The sequence below is a fragment of the Ambystoma mexicanum genome, chromosome 4p (assembly GCF_040938575.1).
Source record: "Ambystoma mexicanum isolate Mex_15411 chromosome 4p, UKY_AmexF1_1, whole genome shotgun sequence".
Classification (NCBI taxonomy): domain Eukaryota; kingdom Metazoa; phylum Chordata; class Amphibia; order Caudata; family Ambystomatidae; genus Ambystoma; species Ambystoma mexicanum.
The window spans coordinates 838,980,755-839,007,748 of record NC_090927.1 but is presented as its reverse complement, the minus strand read 5'-3'; positions in this window follow the sequence as shown (position 1 = coordinate 839,007,748).

Here is a 26,994-nt window from a genome sequence, read left to right as displayed (position 1 = left end):
CTCGTGTGATCTCAGCAACACTCACCCAAGCAGGGGTTGCAGTGCTCGTCCTCCGCTGCTTCAGGCCGGAGAAGCTCCTCGCCAGTCTCAACCCCTCCTCCACCTCACCGCTGAGCCGTGGCAGCAGTCGCCATCTTGTGCTCCACGGGCACCGCCACCCAGGCTATTTCCTCAGACGTTCAGCTCCGATTTTGATCGCCGTTGCTTTACAGGGCTGGTGAATCGCTTTACGCATCAGTAGGTGTGTTTGGCTCGAGGTATATCACCATTTGCACATAGTTTAAAGGATCTGCAACAGGATCATGATGGGAGCTCCGTCAAGACACCACTCTCCTCCATGTGCTCAGGCCACGCCCCCCTCGAAACACCAGGTCATAGTTGTGACTCCAGAAGGGACCCCTTGTCTATTAGGGAATGACCTCCTTCGGAGGTTGTCTCCCCTAATAGACTATGTGAACAAGGTACTCTGGACTCAGGCTAACTGGCCAATAAAATTAAAACAAAGCATCAACTATGTCAGTTTAAATGGCACATGCCACATGGTAGCACAACAATCTGACCAAATTACGTTCCATTTTCAAAATAATAAAATACCTGACATTACTGTAATTGCTGTAGGACAACAAACTGGTGATGGGAACTCCTCTCTTTCCTGAAAATCAACCTTCCTTCCAGTTTAAAGTGGCATTCCATCCTGGAAGGAAATACCTTGACATCTTATACCGATCCCCAATTTGAAAATCCAAGTCCCATGATTTAATTTGGACCTTATAAATTACAAGGCCTGATCCCGACTGGGGGGCAATCCTATGGGCTTTGATGAATCTGAAAAGGCATTTCGGTCAGCTCAATTGCTACTGTATGCAGTTGAAATTCAAATTGGAGAGGAGGTCACCATCCCAGGACAGACCCGCCAATTCATACTTTACCCTAAAAACTGAGAGAGAACAGAAACTCCAAAACCCAGACGCTTATATACACCTCAATTACCATCTTCAACAGCACGGGTTGGGTTGAACCCAACACCATTAGTTGACTTAGAACACAACACCATTCTCATAGGGGTGGATAACAGCGACCCTAGGAGTATCACTCTGGGCGCAGACACCTTTATTGGAATGGCTGACCAGCATTTTTCCATGGATTTAGGTAATTAAATCATAGGACCAATCCCTAATGGCTGCTATGACTGTGACAATGACATACTGCCAGAAAAGATCTTCATCCGCCAAAGGGGGAATTTCTTGGTGTACTCTTCCTGCCCTTACTGGGGTGAAAGAGGTGACCTGTGAAATCAGGAAGGATGAGATGATTTTCCAGGTCCACAATGACGGCCTCTCCTACCTGAAACCTTCTGTCCGGGTCAACACCCTCACCAGGGATCTCGCTACACAGCTGGAGGTGACCGCTGAGATAGCAAAACCTGAGGTATTCACAGGCTTTCGGTAGATGGTTGAAGAACGGGTCATCCTTGCTGATGCCTGTGAGACTGAGGAACAAAAGCAAAAGTTGAAGCAGGTGTTTTTAGATTTTCAAGATATCTTTGCTGTGGACTCATACGACGGTGGTCGCACCGAGATACATTCTACCTCAATTCCCACGGACCCTGGAATAACTCCTGTATTCATGAAGCAGTACTGATTGCCTCTAGCGTCTATTAAGTCCCATACAGAAATCATAAAAACCTAGATATCCCTTGCGATAATTCGTCCAGTCCACAGTACCTTTAATAATCCGGTACTGGGGATTTTATAACCAAATGGTCAGTGGAAACTATGCGCAGACCTTAGGGATCTGAACAAATGGGTCCACATGTCCCGATGGCCTGTTCCCTACATTGACCAAGGGCTGGCCTAGATCCAGGGGTCAAAAGTGTACACCGCCATTGACCTGACCAATGGATACTGGACAGTACCCGTAAGTAGGGAAGACCAGTACAAGCTGGCCTTCACTTTCAGGGGGATAACAGTACACATGGACCTGGACTCCCTTCGGATATATAAACTCCGGCAATGAATTCAACATCTTTCTGCATAAGGCCATACCTGTCATGATGCCCGCTCCCGGGGAGCCGGTTCAAGCCCTGCGTCCCCGAAAGCGGACATCCAGTCCCCAAGGAAGGACCCAGCAACCCCATATAGGGGCCCTTTGGACAGTGTCCTGGCGCCTATGGCGCCAGGCTCATAAAAGACATCAGTCCTGGCACCATAGGCGCCAGGCTCATTATGGAAGTGCTTGGGTGCACTTACCTGATGCAGACCATGCTTCAGGATCCCGGCCTCGTTGAGGCCTGAAAGGAACTACTTTACCTGTGGGACTAATTTACCATCCGGGCGTGGTCGGGGAAGGATACATACATGATTGGAGGAAGGATACATACCTGGAACTTCTTCCAAGGCTATTTATGGTTTGTCTAGGAAGAGTCGGTGGAATTTCCTGACTAATCGAGGTGCATGCACATGGTCGCTGGGTTCCCACGACCTCTCCTGAGGTCCGTACCCCTTCCAATCAATTAGGTAGAACAGTTTTGACCTAAACATTTTTGAGTCTAAGATGTTCTTCACTTCGAATTCGGGCTCCCCATCTATTAGAATAGGTTCTGGAGTTTTGAGTAGTCGGGTTCCGGGTACCACTGGTTTCAGAAGTGACACATGAAAAACAGGGTGAATTCGCACACTAGCTGGTAAATCAAGTTTAAGAGCCACTGGGCTAATTATTGCCGTAATAGAATAAGGTCCCAGATATTTTGGGTTAAAAGTTCGAGGCCCTTTGAGTGGTAAATGTCTAGTAGCTAACCACACTTGATCCCCAATCTGATACGGAGGTGCTTCACTCCGATGTAGATTAACATTCTTCTTGTATTTTCTCTTGGCTTGTTGTAAATGCGTAGTTGCCTCTTTGAAGGCTTGGGTAATTGTAGAATGCAGATGTTCTACTGCAGGCATTCTGAGGTTCTGAGGTGAGTCAAGGTTTGAGGTTTGAGGGTGTTGCCTAAACAAAGTATAAAAAGGACTGTGGCCAGTTCCAGAGTGTACGGAATTATTATATGCGTATTCGGCTATCCAAAGAATGTCTTTCCAGTTGCTTTCAGATTGCTGTAACATACACCGTAAGTATTGCTCAAGGGTCTGATTTGTCCTCTCGGTCTGACCATCGGTCTGAGGGTGGTGACTGGTCGATAATCTTACGTCGATCTGCGCCATTTGACAACATTTGCGCCAGAAGTGGGAAATGAATTGGTTTCCCCGGTCAGAGATTAGTATAGATGGGAATCCATGTAGCCGAACAATATTTTCGAGGAATTCTTTGGCTAGGACAGAAGCTGAAGGTAAACCTTTCAAAGGAATAAAGTGGGCCATTTTGGAAAACAAATCCACAATTACCAGAATAGTATTGTACCCCGAACAAGGAGGGAGGTCCGTAATAAAATCCATTGATAGGGTGTGCCAGGGTGCTGGCGGTATGTCTAGAGGTTGAAGGAGACCGGCTGGTCTTTTCTTTTGACTTTTATTTTGGGCGCAAACACCACAGGACATCACAAAAGATTTAACATCTTTTCGCCAAGAGGGCCACCAAAATTGTCGTTTCACCTTTTCCTCTGTCTTGGCAATACCGGGGTGTCCCTCTATTAATGCATCATGATAACCGGAAATAACTAGTTTGTGTAATTCCTTATGTGGCAGGAAAAAGCGTCCTTGAAAATAAGGTAAACCATTATCTATGGTAAAGTCTGATCCCTTTTGTATCCAATCCTGTAAGGTTGTAGGGTCCAGGAGTTGTTTCACTCTGGCTTGAATGTCTTCAAGCGTCTGTAACAAAGTCATGCCTAGAATCCTCTGTTCGGGAATTATTGGTACTGGTTCTGAGTTTGTATCAGATTCTCCCATTCCAATTCGGGATAAGGCGTCTGCTTTCCCATTCTTGCAGCCAGGTCGATAGGTAATCATAAAATCAAATTCAGCGAAAAACAAAGCCCATCGGAGCTGCCGTGATGACTGAGCCTTGGCGGTTTTCAAATACTGTAAATTCCGGTGATCAGTGATCACTGTGATGGTATGTCGAGCGCCAAGCAGATAATGCCGCCAGGCTTTAAAAGCGGACTTAATGGCTAACAGTTCTTTGTCCGTGATTGCATAATTAACCTCGGGTGCCGAGAACTTTCTGGACCAAAATGCTACGGGATGCAGTTGGTTGGTTTCGGGATCTCTTTGGGACAGGACAGCTCCCATGGCTAGGCTGAATGCGTCAGTCTCGACGACATAAGGGAGATCTGGACGCGGGTGTTTCAATATAGGTGCGGAGGTAAACTTAGCTTTTAAATCCTTAAAGGCCTGCTCGGCTTCTTCAGACCATTCAAAACATTTATTTTTCCTCAAGAGTGCAGTAATGGGTTGTACCACGCGTGAAAATTCCGGGATAAACCTGTGATAGAAATTGGCAAAGCCGAGCATGCTTTGAACCCCTTTTACAGAGCTAGGTGATGGCCATTTGAGGATGGCATCCACTTTTCTTGAGTCCATTCGGACTCCTTTGGGTGTCAGGATGAAACCTAGAAACTCGACTTCTGTGGTATGGAAAACACATTTCTCCAATTTAGCAAATAGTTTGCGTTGGCGCAGTTTTTCAAGTACTGCCCTGACGTGTTTTCTGTGATCAGATTCCGAAGAGGAGTACACCAGAATGTCATCGATATATACGACAACACAAACATCGATGAGTTCCCGAAGGACATCATTCATGAAGTATTGGATGGCAGCCGGCGCGTTACACAATCCGAAAGGCATCACCTGGTACTCGAATAATCCGTATTTAGTACGGAAGGCAGTTTTCCATTCGTCGCCTTCTTTAACTCGTACCAGATGATAAGCCCCCCGGAGATCTAACTTGGTGTATATGCAAGCGTCCTTCACCTGGTCAAGGAGTTCAGGGATCAGAGGCAGAGGATAACGGTTTTTAACCATTATCTGGTTCAATGCGCGGTAATTGATACAAGTTCTAAGGTCGCCTTCTTTTTTTGGCATGAAGAACAAAGCCGAGGATGCCGGGGACTTTGACGGGCGAATAAAACCATTAGCTAGGTATTGATCCAAATATTGTCTCAAATGCAGATTCTCAGGTTCGGTAAGGGCATAAATCCTGCTACAAGGGGGTTGTGCACCGGGCACCAGATTGATTTGGCAATCGTACGATCTGTGAGGAGGTAACGTGTTGGCCTGTTCTTTTTGGAAGACGTCCTGAAAGTCTTGGTATTCCGGAAGTAGTTGCATGGAGGCAGAGGTTACAGATACTATATTAATCTTCAGGTTTTCTGGGTAGCAGGTTTGTGTACAATCCTGGAAGGTTATTCTCATGGCTCGCCAATCAATTTGAGGATTATGTGTCTCTAACCAAGGGATTCCAAGAATAACCTGAAACTGTGAAGCCTTGATTACATCAAACACAACACCCTCCCGATGGCCGTCGGGACCAATAAGAGTCACCTCAGTAGTGGAATGTGTTACCGGTCCAGAGGCAATTTCAGTTCCATCGACTGTGGTGATGACATCTTTGCTGGTTTTAGGACGGAGAGGGAGGTTAATCCTAGAGACCAATTCACGATCCACATAGTTTCCAATAGCCCCACTATCGATGTATGCCTTTATTGCATGCAACCGCTTAGGCTGTTCTGGATCTACGAGAACCATTGGCACAATGAAATGCGAGGTCTGAGAGTTAGTTTTCAAGCTTGGCAAGCGGACCCCTACACTTGTCGGGCGGAGTCGTTTCCCGAAACAGAGTCTTCATGGTTTTTATCAGCGGCTCCTACCGCCTTTCGGGGCGGTTTTGCCAGGCAATCTCGTAGAAAGTGTCCAGAATTCCCACAATAAAGACATAATTTTAACTGCCGCCTCCTTTCACGTTCCTTTTGAGTTAAGGGTCCTTTAACCCCTCCAATTTGCATAGGCTCAGAGACATCAACTCCCTTGGGATTAGCATGGGTCTTGACCAACACCCGGGTCTCAAACCTGGACCGATCTGCTTTTCTGTTTTGAAGTCTGTGATCCAATTGGACCACTAAGTCTATATACTCTGTGCATTCTTGGGGCGGATTTACAACTTGGGCCAAGACATCTTTAAGTTCTCCGCGTAGGCCTCGATAAAACAACATGACTCTTTTATCCTCTGGCCATCCCGTTTCCACAATTAGTCTATTAAAGGTTGCAATGTAGGATAGGAGGTCCTGATTGCCCTGTCGCAGGGATAGAAGTTCGTCATCCAGAGCCTGCCCCTGAGAGTGTCGAGCAAATAACCTTTCCATGCTTGCTTGAAACCTTTGAAAATCACGGAGAATCGGGTCATCTTGAGTAACCAGTGGAACTGACCAATCGGCAGCGCAGCCACTGAGATATGACAATACAAAGGCTACCTTGGTCTGATCATTAGGGAAGGCCCCAGGTCTGCATAGGAAGTGCAAACGACACTGATTCATGAATACGGCGAATCGTTTGGGGTCCCCAGCAAAGCGTTCGGGTGGGGCCAGCGGCATGTTTCCAGGTAGATTAATCTGCACAGGGTTACTGGAAACCACAGGAGCGGGGTTCCCTCCGGAACCGGGTAGAGGAGTTTGCCCAGCTTGACCTTGCAAAAGCTGTCTGGCCAGGTCATCAGTTCTTTCCTTTGATATTATTAATTCCCTCCTGGGGGCATTAGTCTCTTGACAAGCGGCATGTACTTTGGCCCGTAATTCCCCCAGTAATTGGGCCAACTGATCAGTCTCAGAACTTACCATAGCGCCTGGGTGGGAATTTGTAGGAAGGCTTCGCGTTCTGTAACGCTCACCTGACTCCCACGGAGGCGCTGGCCTGGTTCGCGCTGCTGTGACCTCTTCTAAGGTGATGCGCAGGGTTCGGAAGACGGACTGGACCGGGCCCCCAAATCTTGCTTGTCTGGCTCGCAGAAGTATCCTTCTGTAGGCGAAAATAGGGGATTAACTGTCTGCAGGGTAATGCAATCAGCCTCCCACTTTCCCCTCTCACCCTCCTCGAAACCCTTCTGTGATTCCTCGTAGCGTCTCACCTTAGGGTCTGGAAGGACGAGCTCTCCATCCTGCTTCTGATGCAGGGGCGCGTTGGTATCCAGTTACTTCACTGGATTTTCGGATTGGTGAGAACCAAAATTGCTTGGCTTCCAGGTAAGTTTTTTGATAAGAGGTTCCCCTTGTGTCCATGCATTAATGTACTAATGCTAGTGTCTTTTTCCCCATAGGGGCCGGGGTACGGAATGCCGGGGAACAGGCACCGACCCGAAATGAGAGGTGAAATCCTTGTAGAAATCAGGTAAGTCTTTAATGAGCGTTTTTTGGTAATGCCTTTTCATTCGCTCATTAACGCTGATGTCTTTTTTTCCCCTTAGGGGCCGGGGTCCAGAAATGCCAGGATGCGGCGCGGACCCGAAATGAAGAGGGAATGAATCAACAGGTAAGTCTTAACATGGAGATTTAGCTTTCCTTATTCCCTTCTCTCTCTCACCTTTTGTTCTGGTCTTTTTCTCCCTAGGCGCTGGGGCGTGACTGCGAATCCGGATGATCGCTGCTGAACATGGAGGCGCCCAGTAAAGGTGAGTGGAATGCGGCGCTGCAGTGATCGACGCGATGAGCTTTTAAATAAAAGTCTTCCTTTTCAGGATTGTCAGCGAGATGTCTCCGGGATGCGGATTTAGCAGGTAAGGACTTTTCCTTCTTCTGTTCTCATCTTCTCTTCCAAAGAATTCTGTTTTCCTCTCAAAACGGCTTCGGTTTCCTTTTACTATGATCCAGCACACTCAAATTGCAGCAAATGAAAGAAATGACATGGCGTTTCTTTTTCCCATATCAAAGATCAAGGAAATCCTGTGTAGCATCCTTTTTGTCCATAAATCAACCGCATATGCCAAAGCCCCGGAAGATTACTAGAAGTGAAACTGTGGCCAGCAAAAAACGCATTGGGAAATGAGAATTGAAAGAAAATGAACACACGTGTAAAACTGTGTTTTTGCAAAGCAGGTGAATGCCGTTTAAAAGTAAATTATAAATGACAGCCTGTGCTCGCACAGAAACATGATTGAATCTTTGGGTGGGGGTTTTGTTATATAAATGTACATTATATTTATCCCCCAGACTTGGTTTGAAAAGAAAAAAAAAAACAGAAATCAGCAGAACTGGCAATGACTTCAAGGATGCGTTGCCTCCCATGGAAAAAGTTGCATCCATAAGGGAACCAGCCCACAAGGGCACATTACTAAGAGTGTGAGAATTCACTGCCCTACTAGACTGGCTGGTATCCCTGCAGTAGGGAACAAAGAAACCCAGTGGAACTAGTATTTCACTGAGAGGTGCGATTTCCTCCTGCACACATTCCCAGGACAAACTGCAGCGCTTCAAAGGGCTTCATAAAAGTCCTTTGCGCAGACTGACCCAGGAGGAGAAAATTTGGCTGTGGGTTTTTATGGGACCGGCCACCCATGTGACTAATCCAGCCCATTGACTTTAAAGAACTATTTACATTAAGACATGTCCCCCAATACCCTGAATAAGCAGTAATGTTACATAATGCCAGTATTTCATGTGAGTTGTGGACAAACACAAAGAGACCAAGCACATGTTTCTAGCACTTAGTGAACATGAATGGCAGGAAAAACGCATTTCAGTGTGAATTATAAATGGCACAGGCATGAAACTTGGTGAAAGGATGTGCAATGTTTTTTTTTTAAAAAATATATATATTTTTTTTTTTTTTTTTTTTTTTAAATATTTTTATTTTATTTTAAGTGAAAACAGTATAAACAAACTTGTGACATTATACACAATAAACCAATAAAACACTTAACAAAGCACAACACTACACTCCCCCCCTCCCCCCCAAGAGCTCATCCACAGGGTAGTTCCGTATCGACCTGGTGTGGCCGGGTGACTTCCTCCTCCGAGGCAGTAGGTTCTCCTCGTACCCCAAACAGACCAGTGATTAATGACCTCCAGGCTACTAAGTTGCCCACATCCTCCTCCCCGCATTTACTACATGCCTCTTGCCAGACCATGGTTTCAGCCTCCGCCCATTTTTGGAGATCCCTCCACCACATCTCTATCCTAGGTTTGTAGCATTGCTTCCAGTTCATAGCTATCCTCCTCTTAGCGAGTATATACGCTAGGTATCTCAGTTTCCCCAGATGTCTGGTGTTCTTTGGTCTGGAGAACCCCCCTAGAAGGCAAGCCCAGGTCGTGTCAATGCTTATCGGGACCCCTTTGTCAGCCAACTTCTGTGACACTTCTCCCCAGAAGACTTCAATTACTGGGCAGGACCAGAACATATGCGTCATGTCCGCGTTCTCCTCGTTACACTTCGGGCATGCTTGCCTGCCCGAGTTAGCAAACTTAGCTATTCTCTTGGGGGTCAAATACGCTCTGTGTGTGATATATAGTTGGATTTGCTGTAATCTAGCATTCCTGGACACTTTTTTATGATATCCCAGAGCCCGTTCCCACACCCCATCCGTCATCTGAACCCCCACCTCCATTTCCCATTCTAGTCTCAAGTCTGTCAAGTCCTTTCCCACTCGGGACATCACCACCTCGTACAATCTGGAGATCTCGTGTCCGCCCTCTGATATGTCATATATTGTGTCAATCAGGGCATCCGGATCCTCCGCTAACACCGTCTCAGGCCAAGATTTTTGGATAATCTGTACCAACCTGAAGTATGTAACATATTGGCCCCCATGTAACCCAGCTTCTTCTTCTAAGTCTGCAAAATCCTTGATGGCCCCATCTTGCCATATATCTCCTAACGTGGCCAACCCAACCGGTTCCCAGTACATTCTGATCAATTTTCTAAGTTGACCATCCCCCGCAGTCAAGGCAACCAGTGGCACCTGCGGCGAACACGGATCCGGACTTTCCAGTAACCGGCATGCTCTACGCCACATTTTCCACCCAAGTAACAGCATACCAGGGCAAAGGTTTAAGTCTTGTCTGGGGACCCAGATGATCTCCTTCAAATAAAACGAGGTGCAATCTGTCCCAACCAATCTGGGCTCGGGAGATTCCTCATCAGAAAGCCACTGTGTAACATATTGCAATTGGCTCGCTACATAATAGGCCTCAAAATGTGGTAATTTAATTCCCCCTTTATCGTAGAAGTTTTGTAGCTTCCACAGCGCCACTCGGTTGCGAGTGCCGTGCCATAGGAAGTCCCTGCACATACTGTCGAGTTTGGTAAAGAACTTCCTAGCTATTAAGTATGGTATGTTGTTGAAGAAATGCAGCAGTCTAGGCAAGACAACCATTTTAAGCAACGCCCCTCGCCCTATCATCGCTAGCGGCAGTTTTTCCCAGAATCGCATAGACGCACGGATTTTATCCACAGCAACCTCGGTGTTGTGCAGATGTTCGTTTCTCACAGTGTGATATATGTCTATTCCGAGGTATCGGAAGGACTCGGCTGCCCAAGGCACGGGCAATACCGGCAAGCGTTCCGTGGGGACCCTCGAATAGTACCCTAGAGGGAACATGCTCGACTTGTCAGGATTAACCGCTATGCCGGACAATTCGGCATACTTCTGCATGACCTCCAAAACATACTGGAGGTTCTCTTCAGGATACTTTAGGTACAGCAGCAGGTCATCGGCATATAAGGATATCAAATGGCTCTTTCCTCCCACCTCAATGCCCACCAGGTCATATTGCTGTCTAAGATATACCGCTAAGGGTTCCAAGGCCAATATGTATAACATCGGGGACCAAGGACATCCCTGCCTAGTACCCCTACTTAGGTGCCACTTGTCGGATATCACTGATCCTGTACGCACCCTAGCCGTAGGCTGGCTATACAGTAGTCTCGCCCATCTGATATAGCCTGGCCCAAACCCATATTCCCTCAGGACCGCAAACAGCCATGGCCACCTCACCGAATCAAACGCCTTAACTGCGTCTAGGGAGATCACTGCCATTTCCTCATCTCTTCTGTTCCCTTCTTCTATCACTCGGTGGAGCCGCCTGTGATTATGAGTTATGTTCCTGCCAGGGACATAACCTGTCTGATCCGAGTGTATCAGCCTGCCGATGACCTTGCGCAGCCTATCCGCCAAGACCGCTGTCAGAATCTTACTGTCTTGGTTTAACATCGACAGCGGTCTGTACGATCCACAGTGTTGTCTCGGCTTGTTAGGCTTGGGCAGTGGTACGATCAGCGCTTCTCTGAGCGTGTCTGGCAATCGGCCTCCCTCGAATGATTCGTTGTACATCTCAAGCATAGGGGGGAGTATCTCTGCGCTATACGTTTTGTAGAACTCACTCGGGAGTCCATCAGTGCCCGGGGTCTTGCAAGTAGGCAGCCGTTTCACCACCTCTTCCAGTTCATCTAGCGTAATGGGGCCATCTAACTCCTCCCTTTCCTCTGCACTAATCCTGGGCAGTTCTATATCTTCCAGTGCGTCCCTGATTTTATCCAGATTGTCTTCCCCTTTGTCCTCATACAGCGCTTTATAATAATCTAAGAAAGCAGCGTTAACCTCTTCCTGGGTGTGAGCCTCCTCTCCGTCTTCCCTTTCTATCATCATGACCGGGGCCCTGGGGGTTTCCCTCTTGTAGAGCCATGCCAGTAGGCGACCAGTTTTGTCACCTCCTGCATGTTGCCTCTCCACGTATTTCCTGTAATTGAGGTCGCAAAGCCGCTCCCAAAGCTCTGAGCATCGTTGTTGTAATTCGAGTACTAGGTCTGTGTCCCCTCCCCCTCTGGTACATTCACGCTCCAATTCTTTCTCCACTTTCCCCAGCTCAGCTAAAACCCCCCCTGAAGGCCCTTTGATTTAGAAATAGCATCGCCCCTCACTACCACCTTGAAGGCCTCCCAAAGTGTACCAGCCGAATCCACACTGCCTGTGTTCTCCTCAAAATACCTTGTAATCGTCTCTCTAATATCTTCTCTGAAGGCCGGGTCTCTGAGCGCCTCCGCCCGGAGGCGCCATGTTGGAATCCGCCCTCTAGGGCGGCCATATTGCCAGGCCATCACCAAGGGCGAATGGTCCGACAGGACCCTCGCTCTGTATTCAACCTGTGTAGTTGTTATCGTCACTTCTGGCGTAGCAAAGAAGTAATCTAGTCTCGTGTACAACTGTTGAGGGGCCGAATAATGAGAGTACTGCAAGGCCGTGGGGTGTTTCAATCTCCAGACATCCTCTAGTCCATAGTCGTCTAATAGTACCCATAGAGCCCTGGCCGCTGGGGTGGGCCTGTCTACTTTCCTGTCGGACCTATCTATCTTGGGGTCAAGAACACAGTTAAAATCCCCCCCCCAGATGATCGGTTCTCCTGCGCACGGGCCCAGGCGTGTACATAGAGTCCTGAAATATACAGCAGTATTCTGATTGGGGGCATATGTATTAATAATACTCAGTCCTCTGTTCTCAATCAGAACCCTCAGTATTACCAGCCTACCCTCCGTGTCTACCTCCTCTCGTACAATTCTGAGTGGGACATGCGGGGCCACCCAGATCAGCACATCTCTGGCATAGGCCGAGTACGGGGAGCCCACCACTGTACCCCCCCATTTTTTCTTTATAAGGTCTAGTTTATGTTGGGCCAGGTGCGTTTCTTGTAGCAGGGCAATGTCGATCTTCTGTCGTTTAAGATACAACATGACTTTATTTCTTTTCAAGTAATTATTGAGGCCTCGGACGTTCCAGGTGGCAATCTTGAAGTCACCCATGGCAGCTATGTGTCTTCCCACCCCCCTTACGGGAACCTCCAGCAGTTCTCATGACACAGAAAGCGTCCCACTGCGGCCACTCCGCAAATAAGCTCATTCCCAAACTAACCGCACACACAACTAAACTCCAACCCCCTTTCCCTTCCCTCACCCACCCTCCCCCCAACACCACACTCCCCAACTGTTGCCCAGCTTCAACAAAAGAGCTCAGGCACCCCCACATCTGGCTCCGCAAACACCAGTCCGTACACGGAGCCCAGTAGGGTGAGGTCGCCCTAATGGCCACCTAACCTAAGCTATTGTGGGGAGAGAGTATCGCTCCATGGGGCTCCCGTTCAATAATAATCTCAATGTTTGTGGCAAACAGTGCAACCAACTGACCTTCCATACCGAAGGTTCCGAACCGACTATAATCAAGTCTTAGGGTCCATGTGTCGCGCCATCTTGCGACGCCATTTTACGTCTTCCGTAGCTCCTCCGAGTCCTTCTGGGGCCGGTCCGCCGATTCTTGAGGGCACCCTTGTGCGTCGAGCCACTCCATGGCGTCCTCTGGGGTCTCGAAAAATAAAGTCTTATGCGCCTGTATAACCTTCAGTTTTGCAGGGTAAAGCAACATATATTTGTAACCTGCCTCCCTCAGCCTCCGTTTCACAGTTCCAAAGTTCATGCGGCTCCGCTGCACAGCTAGGGTGTAATCCGGATACGCCGTGATGTTTGCTTCTCCTCTCTTGATCGTGCCTCCTTTACGAAAATGTTCTAATATTCTTTCCCGATCACGGTAGTTAAGAATTTTGGCAATGATGGGTCTGGGCGGGTTTCCAGGAGGCGGCCTCCTCGTTAGGGCTCTATGTGCTCTCTCCACTGCGAAGCCTTGGGATAAGGCCCCTCCGGATATCTCTTGTAGCAACATGGTCTCAACGAAGTCAGTAGGGTCACGGCCCTCCGTCCCCTCCGGTAGGCCCACAATGCGGATATTGTTGCGACGGGCCCGTCCTTCCGCCTCCTCCGCTCTACTTTCCAGGTTGCCCACCCTTTGGATTAGGGCGTGCAGTTTTGTCTTGTGAGTGGCACAATCCGCCGTATTCGGGCCGACTTCTTTTTCTAGGGACTCTGTGCGCTCTGCCAGAACCCTAACGTCTTGTCTCAGTAGATTGACGTCTTCCTGGACCTCCCCAACTTTGAGGTCCAATGCCGTTTTTAATTCAGAGACAGCCTGTTCTAATTTCGACTCCCAGGCCGCTCTCAGGTCCGCAATCGCTGCTAGGATTTCTTGGTTAGAGCTCGAAGTCGTCGCGCTACCTACGGCCGGTGCATCCTTATTCTTGGTGGCGTCCGAGCCCGGGGACGTTTTGGTGAAGTCATCCAGCGTGGGTTGTTTCGCCTTAGGTCGCACTGCCTTACTGGACATGGTTCTGAGGATGTGCAGGTCTACCGAATGATGAGTGGGCGCATTGCGCGCTGACCTGGTTAGGTCTTCCCGCGACTCTTTTCAATCCCGTCTCAAGTCTATGTCGGCCATTTTGAGTCGCCCTTTGTTCTCAGCGTCTCTCGACTTTTCTTCTCCGATCTCAGTCGTCGTAGCTACTATGACCTCCAAAAGTTCACAGTACTTCGGCAGCACCTTCACACGCTGGCATGCATGTCGTCGGTTTTCAATAAGCAGTCGTACTGCACTGATTTGCCCGGATCTGTTCAGGATCTCGGGAGCTCCGCTGGAACGCGTCCTCCTACATGGCTCTCGTAGCCACGCCCCCGATGTGCAATGTTAGTGGGCATATGTGTAGCCATTTGAAGAGTTTTAAATATTATGCTTTTCATAAAAATGGCAAAATTGTGCCAAGGGTGATGCAACATCACACAGAGGTGGTGATTGGAATGTCCAATTCCCTGTGACTTATGGAATCCGTATATATGCTTCTTATAATGGTGACTAGTATACATTTGAAGTTGCACTGCATGACTCATTCATGATAAAAAGTAACTTTGTGAGACAAAGAAAGGTCATAAATGCGCACACATAAATGATGTAATTTCCCCTGAACCAATCAGCCCCGGGGGAGGAGGGAGAACCAGTAGCCTGGCCTATCCCAGGATAGGAATAATTCCAGAGTACTTCCCCCCAGATTGTAAACCGAATATGTCATTTTGGCTACATAAGAGGGAGACAGCGGAAGACAAGGGAATATTCAGACTCAAAACCAGATAAATAATATTAAATAATTAGGTACTTATATAGCACTACAAACCCTCAGGTATCTGAGCGCTGCTTATTATTACCCACAGTGTGTGGTGCTCATTTATTGACCTCGGAAGGATGAAAGGCTGAGTTTGGCCCTGCTGGTATTCGAATCTGCGTTAGCAGGCTCTGCACGGATCTCAAAGCGAGCGCTCTACTCGCTGTGCCACTTGACTGGCTGGATCCACCCATCTAGATCCAGGCATACACAAGAATTCAGGGAAAAAGGATGAAAGGCATCTGATCCCATCTAGGGGAGCCCAGTGACCAAATTGCTTGCCCAGCTGATCCCATCCAGGAGAGCCCAGTGACCAAACCCATCCAGCTGTCCACAGTGACCAGATCCCTTGACTAGCTTATCCCATCCAGGAGAGCCCAACTGTCCCAGTGACCAGATCTCTTGGCACCACCGTCAAAGTGACCAGATCCCTTGGCCCTGCTGTCCAGAGACCTTGCTTGCTGTCCAGATTCCCAAACTCAAGCTTACCTTGTAGGTATTACATCACACAGTCCTCAAACTGCATATCCCGCTCTTTGACCATTGCATCCTATTCAAATCCCATTGAAATCCCAGTCAAGCCCCAATTTGCCACAATCATCTGTTCACCTTTTCCATAGAAGAATCTGTGTTAGTCACGGGGCCTCATTACAAGTTTAGCATTAAGGCCTCACTGGACCCGGTAATTGCCCATTTGCGAGTGCCGGAAAAAAATGTTCCCCATTCCCATTGAACTCAATGGGAATGGGGAGGTCACATGCACGGGCACCATTTACAATGGTGCCGGTGCATCCTACATGCTCTGCTCGCGGGTGCCGGTATGCCTGCATGGTCAGACGTGGCAGGTGGGAAGGCACCCATGAGCAGAACTCATAGTTCGCCAGTCCGGTAACAACGGTACCGGCAAGCTTACCGGTACCGTTGTTACCAGACCAGCAAACTTATAATGAGGCCCAATGTCTGTTTGCGTATTCATTTTATAATTTTTTCCAGTTATCTGTGGAAGTCCCTAGTATCATTTGAAGTAAATCAATTAATTTCCCCATTGAAAATTCACGTTCATTATTATAGCCATTTGAAATCAACAATTTTGTTGAGTGTTTTTACTAATTATAGCCATTATAATATAGTGTCAACAGAAATAGTCATTGTGCAACAAAAGACAAATTTGCCCATGTAGTGTGTTTTTCTATAAATTCCGATTTGCATTCTTCCCATATAAAAACCCAAACTACTATCCCAGCAAGAGTAATGCCTTTCCATCAGAATCCTATCTGTTATGTGCCTGTGTTTCTGATCCTACAAACCGATTTTAACAGTTCAGCCCTTCTCTGTGTAGATCTGTGTAGAAACGAATTGCCATTCTGTCGCGTGTGTTTTCTTTTGCATTGTTTTCTTCCCATAATCGATTTTCTCAGCTGTGTTCACTTTGCCCTGGTGCCCTGCTCAGTAGTCTGTAAGCTTCCTTGTCTCTTAAAGTGCAGCCACACACATTTCTGTCTTAGCTATCCCACTTCAATTGTGAATTGATGTACACGTAACAAGTAAAATCAGAGTAATCCATTTTGCTCCTAAAGCAAGTTTTCATTTTTGTTTCTGACCTCCCATCTTGGGGTGGTGGGCTGGATTCAAAATTCAATTTTTTCCATTTCATACTTACTATGTGCCACTACTTTCCATCCACAAAGAATTTAGTCAGCAGATGTTTGGGGGAAGTGTTTCAGGGGGAGTACTGAACTTGAATGCCATCTGTTGTTCTGAAAAACGATTGTGCTTCAATTTTCTATTAAAGGCGTATGTAGGTTATGTTAGGAATTTGAAGTAACTGTATTGTGGTATTCTTGCAATTGTACCACCACACAGTGGTGGCTGCTGCCCTATTATTTGATTTTGCTCTGTTTTTCCTTGAATCCTAAATTAATAAATATTTCATTGTTACACACCAGCCTGGTTCATAGTCCATTGCGACATGGGGTGCTTGATAAGGTGGGTGTGAGACGGGTTGGGGGCCTTCTCAAGAATGAACCCAGGATTCAAATTAAAATAAAAAGCATTTTTATTGTGTGTCACATTCATTGTGAAAGAAGTCCCTGGCTGGAGTGTGCCGTATTATAAAACCGTTACAGACCTCTGGAAAAGGAAACCAGGCATAAGGGGTGTCACCACATGGCCCTCCCCATTAAGTTGCAATTGGGCGCACCCAATCAGGGATCTCATAACGGACCCTATCCGCTTCCAGCCACAATACGAACAGGGTCTTGTTAGGGTGGGACAAATGTGGAAAGAAAGGGTTTTCCTGGTCAAAGAAGAGTTAGAAAGTGCTCAACCAGGGCTACAGATCCAACCTTTGCTCTATTTGCAACTGAAGGGGGCTCTTACAGACTCACAGTGGAAGTCCCAACCTCAGAGGCATATCACTCAATTTGAAAGTGCACTCAACACACACATGGGCTCTAAGGGGTTAGTCACAAAGATCTACGGCGCCCTATGGGAAAGGGGACACCTACTAACGCCACATACAAAAGCTAGGTGGCAAAAGATATAGGGTGGGAGGGAAATCTTGAGGGATGGACTGCATTATTCAGAGCTGTTTGGAACTCCACAATCGCAGTCCAATACAAAATGAACAACTGTAGGATGCTTATGAAGTGGCATCCTACTCCTCAGCGATTAGCAAAGATGTACCTGGGGATAAGCCCCCACTGTTGGCAGTGGTGCATCCAGATTGGTGATTATTGGCAACATTGTTGGGGCTGCCCCAGCATCCAAACCTATTTGAAAGACATCCTGGGGTAGATAAAGGACATAGAGGGGATCAGGAGGCCCATGATCCCCCTTCTGGTTCTGTTGCGGGTAGAGCTAGTTGAAGAACAATACCTAGTCGTTCCCCATCTGTGCAGAAACGTACTGCTAGCAGTCTGAGTATGTTTGACTATAAGATGGAAGGGTGGAGCCCTGCCATCCAAAAAAGAGTGCATGCACAAAGCTAAGGAGATATATGACATGGAAAGCCTAGAATCACACTCACATATAGACATATCATGGCTTCCTTTTATGGAGTTCTGGGATTAGAACAAACTAGCACCCTAAAACTTAACAGCAATGTTGTTTTTCACCCCCGCAGAGTCTACCACATCCTATATCATCCAGAGGTACTGCCCAAAATACAATTGAACAAGACAATTCTGAATTGCAACGTCTGAGGTGCACTTGTCCAGTGGCGACTGTCCAGCGGCCTGCCAGGGTCCTTTGATTTTATTATGTTAATTGTTTTGCTCTAATTGTCTCTTCTTTATTTCACATGGGTTGTTAATTGTGGGGGAGGGAAAGGGGGTAGGTAAGGGAGTGCGACAGGAAGGGGGTTATATGCAAAAACCAGGTTATCCATTTCCAATGTTCAACAACTGTAACGTAATCTATCCGTTCTGCTTTTGCTGGTCTTCATAACATTTTTATTTTTTTAAATGGTGGTTTGGGGTGGGGTTGGTGTAACCGTCCCTGGCCCCTCATGTACGCTTGTAATATTCCCTCCATATTATGTACCCCCAAACCTTTTACTTTTGTTTGACTGACCTAACCTGACTTTTTCAAGTGGAGCATAGCCTTCAGCTGTACTGCCCTGGGCTTTTGCTCATGTGTTATGGGGAAACTGACACGTCCTTCAGACTGTCAGTACTGGGAAAGTATGTTTCCCTTTGCCTTTGACTATGTTGCCATTTATTGGTAACTTTTGCTCTGTGCACCAAGTACCTTACTGTACCACGCACAGTTATCATTTCATTTCATGGCCCTAAACACTCTCTTAGGATTTTTGGTGGTATGCCTAGGAAGAACTGGTGGCAGCAGTTTACTTTACTCATATTTTTACTTCATTTTATTGTACCATACCCTGCTTATCACGTTTGCTACCCTGGCGGTGGCCAGTGCCGGAAAGGGCGTGCCACAAAGTCTTTTGTTCTGTCCTTTGACCATCGTGTCCATAGCATTTAACCAGGTCGAGCTGACCTGGGATGTCCTTATTTGGGCATGTGCTTCCAGCGAAAACTGCACCCTTTGGGAGTTCCTGCATATTAGATGTGCTGGTGCACAACAAGAGGACTGGGGCTGTTTGGTTCCAATCCACACTACTGGTGCCAGGCTACCTGGTATGTCTGAATGATTGAGACCACTCTGGTCCATGATTGTCTCATGCCTGGCATGCATTCAAGAGAGCAGATCTTTCATTGGTTTTCCCAGATTTGAGAGCAAACCAAATCTTGGATAAGAGAAGGGGCTTTTGCATCCATTCCAGGTCAATGAACTGAATCTTACTCTGAACTACAGAAGAAGCCAAGTATCCTGAAATACTGAACCATCAGAGATGCACTGGAAGGTTTGGCACCCTAAGCCTGTTGCTGTCCCGACGGACTGCTGCCTTTTAGTCAACGATCTTGAAGGGCTGCAAGGGCGCTTTGAACTTTTGGAGTAGTGGAAACAACAACTCTCAGCACCTCCCGATTACCTGGCAAATGAGCCTTCTCAGAAGTGTTACTGGGCCGTCCAGTGAACTGACCAGCTCTACCACAGGATATCTCATAGGAGCGCTTCTGTCCTGAGTTGTAACTCTAGACTTAAGGAATCATTAGCTAATGATCCTGGGCCTTCTCCCACCAAATTTCATAGTCCTAGTTCCTCTGGGCCATGAACAAAGAGAGTGTGCCACGCTGCAAGCCTTTGTGATTCCTACATCGCTACCTTGTGGTGGCAGTCACTGTAGGTTCTTTGCCAATCTGCCCACCTGTATCCTGTAGCCTGCTGCATTGCAATTGTGTTGCTCTCTTTTTCTGGGAAAAGGCTACTGTCCCGTCACAGATGATCGTCCTGTCCGCTGATGATCGTCCTGTCCGCTGAAAGCCAGATTACAGAGAAACTGCAGCGCTCAAACCTAAAAACAACCTCGACTAAACTGGCAAACTTTGGTCCGACCTGTGCCAAGGGGCGGTGAGTACTTACTTCACTTAGCGTTGCCCTTGGCAGAGCTGATACATTTTTATGTACGGAAATCCCTTAAAAGATCCTCAATTGGCTGGGCTAGCCTGCACTCCCTAGCTATTTGTGAACCTCAAAAGTCACTCCACCTACAAGGGTCGACCCTCCTTGAATAAAGGGACCGCATTCTTCATCACCTCAAGCCCCTTCCTGAACTGCTACAGCCCCCTGAATAAGTAGCGTTTTGGCTCTTGATCACGACTGCGCATTGTTAATGCACTGCTGTACTTTTGAGCGCAAGGCTCCCCACTTCGTATGGTTGGACTGCTTAAGTTAGAGTTTGGATTCTGAAGATCGCCCACTGCAATACTTGTGTTAACCCCCGCCCCTTCTCTTACAGGTTGTGGATGTGTTTTCCCCCATCTTGCATTAGGCTAAAAGCAATTGTATATATATAATTTATGTGGTAATTGTTTCTAATTACTGTGGTTATTCATGTTTGATTATAAGTCCTATAATAAATGTATATGTATTTTTTATATACATCTGTCTAAGAGTACTCTGTGGCTTGTTACTGTGTGAGCTCATTGTGGGCTTCCGATCATTCTCAGCCCACCTCTTGAACGCCGCCAAGCTACCTTGATTGGTCGGCCTTGTCCAGACGTTTCCCCTGTTCCACTAAACTAGGATGGCCTCCTAAACCTCTGCCCACCAGATCAGAGTTTAGAAATCCATCTTAACAAATTGTGTACAGCGGTGGGATAAGATCAGAGGTACCCATTGTTACACACTGGTAAAGGACCTGGGCTACACTTACACATGAAATACAGTGACCTTTTGTTAATTCGTAACTGTAAACCTCCTGCCTCACACATAACATGGAGTCAATTCAATTACTGACATCACTGTGAGTGCCTCGAGGTCCGAGACACTAAGAAAGATTTGTGCCGAAAGAGGCCTGTCGGCCACTTGGACCCAATCGGAAATGATCCAAAAGATCATGGATTGGCAGGAAATCCGAATTACAGCTTTACCCTCCTAAAATAGTCCATACAGTGCTGGGGCTGCTCCCAGTAACAGTAAAAAAATATCTGTTGCTGCCGTCATAGAAGGGGTTGGTATATATAGGGATGATGTAGATTCCCAAGTCTCTTTTGCTGGCTCTGAGGCTGAGGCCCTATAAAAATTTAAGAGAAAAGAACTGCAGTTTTAGCAGAGACCTTGAATTTAATATGGCTAAGCTAGAACTGGAGAAAGAAGAAAGGCAAAAGGATAGAGATCACCAATTGGAGCTTGAAAAGTTGCAGGCTACACATTACTACATTAGAGCATCTGGTAATGGGTCTAGCTCCTCCTCTCATCCAAGATTTCCTAAAGATCTCTGGCTACACTGCTATTATGCAAATGTCTAAGGCTGAAAGAGAAGACTTTACAAAATTAAAGCAATATCTGATCTTTAAGTTTGGGAAGACTCCTGCCCAATACTTGAAAAGATTTAGAGAATACAAAAAGAAAGAAGGTCATACTTGGATTTTGTATGTGACTGATTCCTTGAAGAACTTGAATGGTTGGGTTTAAGGTTACAAGGTCACAACCTTTGAGGGTATGATTTGTTTAGTCATGCTTAAACATATTTCAGCTTCTTGTTCCCCTGAACTTAAGCAGCATTTGGCTAATTCTAAGGAGATAGATCCTAAGAGGTTGGCCATTGCTGTAGATTTCTGGGTGTCCCACAGAGTGTCCCATAAGGACAAGCCTGCTCCTCGTAATCAGGAGGATGGAAAGAAGCACAAAGAGAAAGAGGGTGGGTGTATTGATAAATCATCCTCCCATAAGGGCCACAAAGGGTCTAACAAGGGTAGGTCCCGAGAAAATGTTCAGGATAGAGAGAGTCATCCTCCCAAGCATAGCTCTGGTTACAGTAAGCCTCCCTATGTCCCAAGACTCAGTCAATCTTTTGTAGCTTGTGGAGCAAGTGGCCATGTGAAGGGAGACCCCACCCAAATGTAAGGCCAAAACCTTGGGGGGCCACTCTGTGAGTCTGACCTTTCTCCTCCTATGAAGATGAAGAAATAGTGGCAGCTGCATCCTTCTCTTCAGACTCATCCCCTGTGGGGTAGAATCTGAAGTAGTTTTAGGATCCCTGGGATCCTGGGAACCTAGAATAGCTGAGGCCTATGACTGTATACCTGACAATACCAAGCACTACTTTAAAGGCAGTGTACTAGTGAATGGGGTTCAGTATAACAACTAAAGGGGTGCCCTTGCGGGTAGTCATGGTGGGAGTCAGAATACTGTTATTCTAGCTATTCTACTTTGGTTTTTAAAAACTCTCTCTCTCTGTTGCAGCAATTTGACTGCATCCCACAATCAAGTCCTAAACGAGGACTGGAGAAGGCTTCATCCCAACTGGAAACCTAAAATATACACAACAACTGGTTACTTCTCAGGTATGCACACATGCATTTTTGTCGGGAAAATGTTTTTTTACATAGGCTGTTTATATGCCACTCCCAGACAGGTAACTATCACATGTTATTATTCTGCAGGCTCTTGACCAACGTACCTTGTACACTCTAGCTCTCAACCACTCTAGGGAACCATTCATAAAAAACAAATAGACTTTGACCATATTAAGAAGGTACTCATTCTTGTAATTAATGCAAGTAACCTATGCATTCGCCCTCTGCTTAGATTATTCATAATAGGTTCTCTGCCGTTGATTTTCCTCTCATTCATAGAGAAATCAGAGACTCAGTAGCCAGGCCTTTTTCCACTATGCAGTGACCCCTGCCTTGAAGTCTCTACTCCTTTTGTAACTACCCTTGTTCTTCCTCCTGCTTGTGAATGGTACGTACAGACCTGGGGAGTTGTGACAAAATGGGCAGATGTTTTTGAACCATATCAGAGTATCCCAAACCTGAACACGTTCATGTATTCTGAATTAGATTTGGCAGACTAGAACATGGATATTCGAGTACCATGTCCAATAGAGGTTTTATGAATATTTCTAGATGTGACAAATTATACATCTATGGATCAGCGAAATTGATGAATGTACCTCAGATTTGTTTTCTCTTGTCTTGTGCACTGTAAATATTGTTTTCTTCGGATTGAACGATTGACTTTTTTGAGTTGAATAACTGTTTCTGTTCTGAATGAACTTAAGTTTAATTTTTTTCTTTTTTCACTCACTAAATTTTCTGTGTTTTATATTATATGCCATCATTACTTTCTAATCATATCTGAACAATAAAGGTGCACAGGGATTTTCTAACATCATCACTCTCGTGTGTATTTTTACACAACAGTGTTCATTGAGTTTTAGGATACCAGACGTGACATCATGGCTAATGCAGGTCCTTTCTTAGAATTACTTAATACTGAATTTTCAGTAGTTTATTCTTACAGCGTGGACTATATATACCCTTTGTCAGTGAATGGGGTTGACACCCCTGCCCTTAGGGATAGTGGGGCCAGCAGAACTGTGATGGATTCCACATTGATAAACCAGGAGGAGCTTGCCAGAGATCCTTTGATGCCCACCAAGGTAGCTGATGGCCCCCTGTAATGCCTATTCCTCTAATTGTGAATGGAGGAGTAGTAAGGATACCTGTGAGTTTATAGAGGCAAGTCCCAGGAAAAGTGCTGCTGGGGAATGATCTCAGAGACTTAGGTCTTGTGGGAGACACAGCCGACAGACCACGCACAAGGGCACACACCAAGGCTGCTTTGGCCAAGACCAAAGTTGAGCCAAATCAAAAGGGGAAACCCAAGGCTAAGGTAGTCAAGAACCCCAGAAGATGGAAAGAACATATTCCCCCTAACTCACCTACCACTGAGGTGGAGGTAGTTGGCCAATCACCTGAACCTGACGAGGAAGAGACAGTGCTGAATTCTTAACCCACATGACAGTCCTGAACTCCAAGGTTTGTTGGCTGAAAGAGGTCCTAATAGGAAAGAGTTTAGTAAGGCTAACGTGAGTGCCCATCTTTAGAAGTCCTAAGGAGACAGGCCTGTGTCCAGCTTGAGGGTGAACCTCCTGAGGACCATAGGATTCATTGGGAAGGTGGGCTCCTGTACAGTGAACCCACATAGTTTATTGAAGAAGATTATAGGAGGTTGGTGGTCCCCCTTCAAGTAAGACCTTTTGTCGTCCTACAGCTGGTGCATGACGTCCCCATTACTGGTCACCTTGAGATCAAGAGAACCAAGCAAAGGATATTGATTAATTTCTACTGGCTCAAGGTGGGGGTCCTGTTAGAAGACCATTGCAGGAGTTGTGCCACCTGCCAGAATTCTGGGAAGAGTAGTACAACAATACAGGCTCCACTGTTGCCACTCCCCGTTGTGGGAGTGCCCTTTGAGAGGGTAGGGATGAACATTGTTGATCCCCTTGACCCTCAGACATTCTCTGGCAACAGACTTATCTTGGAGTTGGTTGACAATGCCACCAGATATCCTGAGGCCATCCCACTGAAGACAGTGACTGACATTCCAGTTGCTAAAGCCTTACTTGGAATCTTTACTAGGGTTGGCTTCCCTAAAGAAGTTGTGTCAGACTGAGGCAGGAACCTCATGTCTACGTATATGCCAGCCATGTGGAAGGAGTGTGGGGTTACATATAAGTTATCCTCTGCTTACCATCCACAAAATAATGGCTTAGTTAAGAGGTTTAATAGAACTCTCAAGGGCATGATTGGGGCTCTGGGAGAAACCCAAATGGGAAAGTGGGATCTCCTGTTACCATGCTTACACTTTGCTTACAGAGAGGTACCTCAAGAGGGTGTTGGTTTCAGCCCCTTTGAGCTTCTTTTTGGTCACCCTGTGAGGGGACCTCTAGCAATAGTCATGGAAGAGTGGGAGCTCCCCACTGCTCCTGTTGCTATCAATGTAGTAGATTATGTGCTAGATCTAAAGGAGAGAATGGTCCTCCTGATGGCTCAGGCCAGTAACAAGATGAAGGCTGTTCAAGCATTGGTCAAACACTGGTATGACCAGAAAGCTTCTCTTGTTCACTTAACACCAGGCTAGGAAGACCCTATCAGGCATACTATCTGGCCTAGAGCCCGCCAGGATAAATGGTCCGGCCTGTACACAGTTTTGTAGCATCTGGGCGAGGTCAATTATTTAGTGGACCTTAGGAGGCCTGGTGAAGCCCCTAACAAGTTCAATATAAATAGACTGAAGGCTTTCATCCCTAAGGTTTAAATAGCTGCACTACTTCTGGCATCTGATATAGAAGAGGAGGAATCAGAACCGCTTCCTGAGTTATTCCAGGGTAGTCCTTCAGATGGCACCATTGAGGGTGTCAAAGTGGCCCCTTACCTGACTCCTAACCATCAAGAGGAAGTAAGAACTTTGCTGAGGCAGTTCTCCCCTTATTTTCACAAACTCCAGGTTTGACACCTTGGTGCAAACACGACATTGGCACTGGGGATATTGTTCTTACCAAAGGTAGGGGCTATAGGATGTCAGATAAAGTAAGAACCTACATTAAAACAGAGGTCAATAAAATGTTAGATCTAGGGGTGATTGAGCCCTCCAGTAGTCCATGGTCCAGTCCATTGGCTCTGTTCCAAAGGCAGGTACTTCTGAATGGAGGTTCTGTGTGGATTACAGGGCTCTGAATGTTGTCAACAGGAACAATTCTCACCCTCTGCCAAGAACTGATGTGTTGGTGGACACATGGGGTGCTTCCAAGTACCTCAGCACCTTTGACCTCACTGAAGGGTACTGGCATATTTCCCTAGCAGAACATGCCAAGGAGAAGACAGCATTCTCAATTCCAGATTGTCTCTACAAGTGCAGGATAATGCCATTTGGATTAAAGAATGAACTGCCACTTTTCAAAGGCTGGTGATTCATTTACTAACTGGGTTGGGTGAATTTTGCCTAGCATAGTTGGACAATATAGCAGTTTTCAGTGCCACCTGGGAAGATAATGTGAAACACCTGAGAATAGTGTTGGAGGCGCTTCAGAGGGCCTACCTGACCATAAAGGCCACCAAGTGTCAAATCGGTCAGGGCTCAGTGGTCTACCTTGGGCATGAAATAGCTGGAGGGAGGATACAGCCTTTACCTAGCAAAGTACAAGCAGTACAAGATTGGCCTACCCCCACTACCCAAACCCAAGTGAGAGACTTTTTGGGCCTCAATGGGTATTACCAGAATTTGAAAGCAGACTATGGGACCGTAGCTGCCCCTCTGACTGCTCTCACTACTCTGAAGAAACCCAAGAAGATCTCTTGGTCAGAGGAGTTTGGGAAGGCCTTTCAAGGCTTAAAAGACTTTCTTTGCCAGGCCCCTTCTCTAAGGGCCCCTGGCTACAAACGTTCTTTTATTGTGCAGACAGATACCACTGACACTGGGATAGGTGCTGTACTATCACAGGTAGATGAGAAAGGCAGTGAACACCTAATTGGATTAATAAATCGTCATCTTAAGGACAGAGAGTTCAGGTGGTCCACTGTAAGGAAAGAATGTTTCTCTGTTGTGTGGGCCCTAAGGAAGCTGAGGCCCTACCTCTATGGGACCCACTTCAATGTGCAAACTGACCATAAACCCTTAGAGTGGCTAAAGAACATAAAGGAAGATAATCCAATAATCCAAAATTCCTCAGGTGGTCCATTAGCCTGCAAGAGTTTGACTTCACCATTAAGCGCATTTCAGGTGCTCAACATAGCAAGAATGGTGTCCAGAATGTTTACTTGACCTGAACAAGAATCCCATCCAAGGGTGGATTAGTTCCCCTTTGTCCTTGGTCTGGGCCGGGGGGTGAGTGTTAGGAAAGATTTTTCTGAGTGAAATTTTCCCTCCATATTATGGACCCCCAAAACTTTCTGCTTTTGTTTGACTGACCAAACCTGACTTTTCAAGCAGAGCACAGCCTTCAGGTGTACTCCACTGGGCTTTTGCTAATTTTTTATGGGGAAACTAACACATCCTTCACACTGTCAGTACTGGGAAACTATTTTTCCCTTAGTCTTTCACTATGTTGCCATTTCTTGGTAATGTTTAATCTGTGTGCCAAGTATCTTACTGTTCCGCGCATATGGGTCTTTTCATTGTATGTC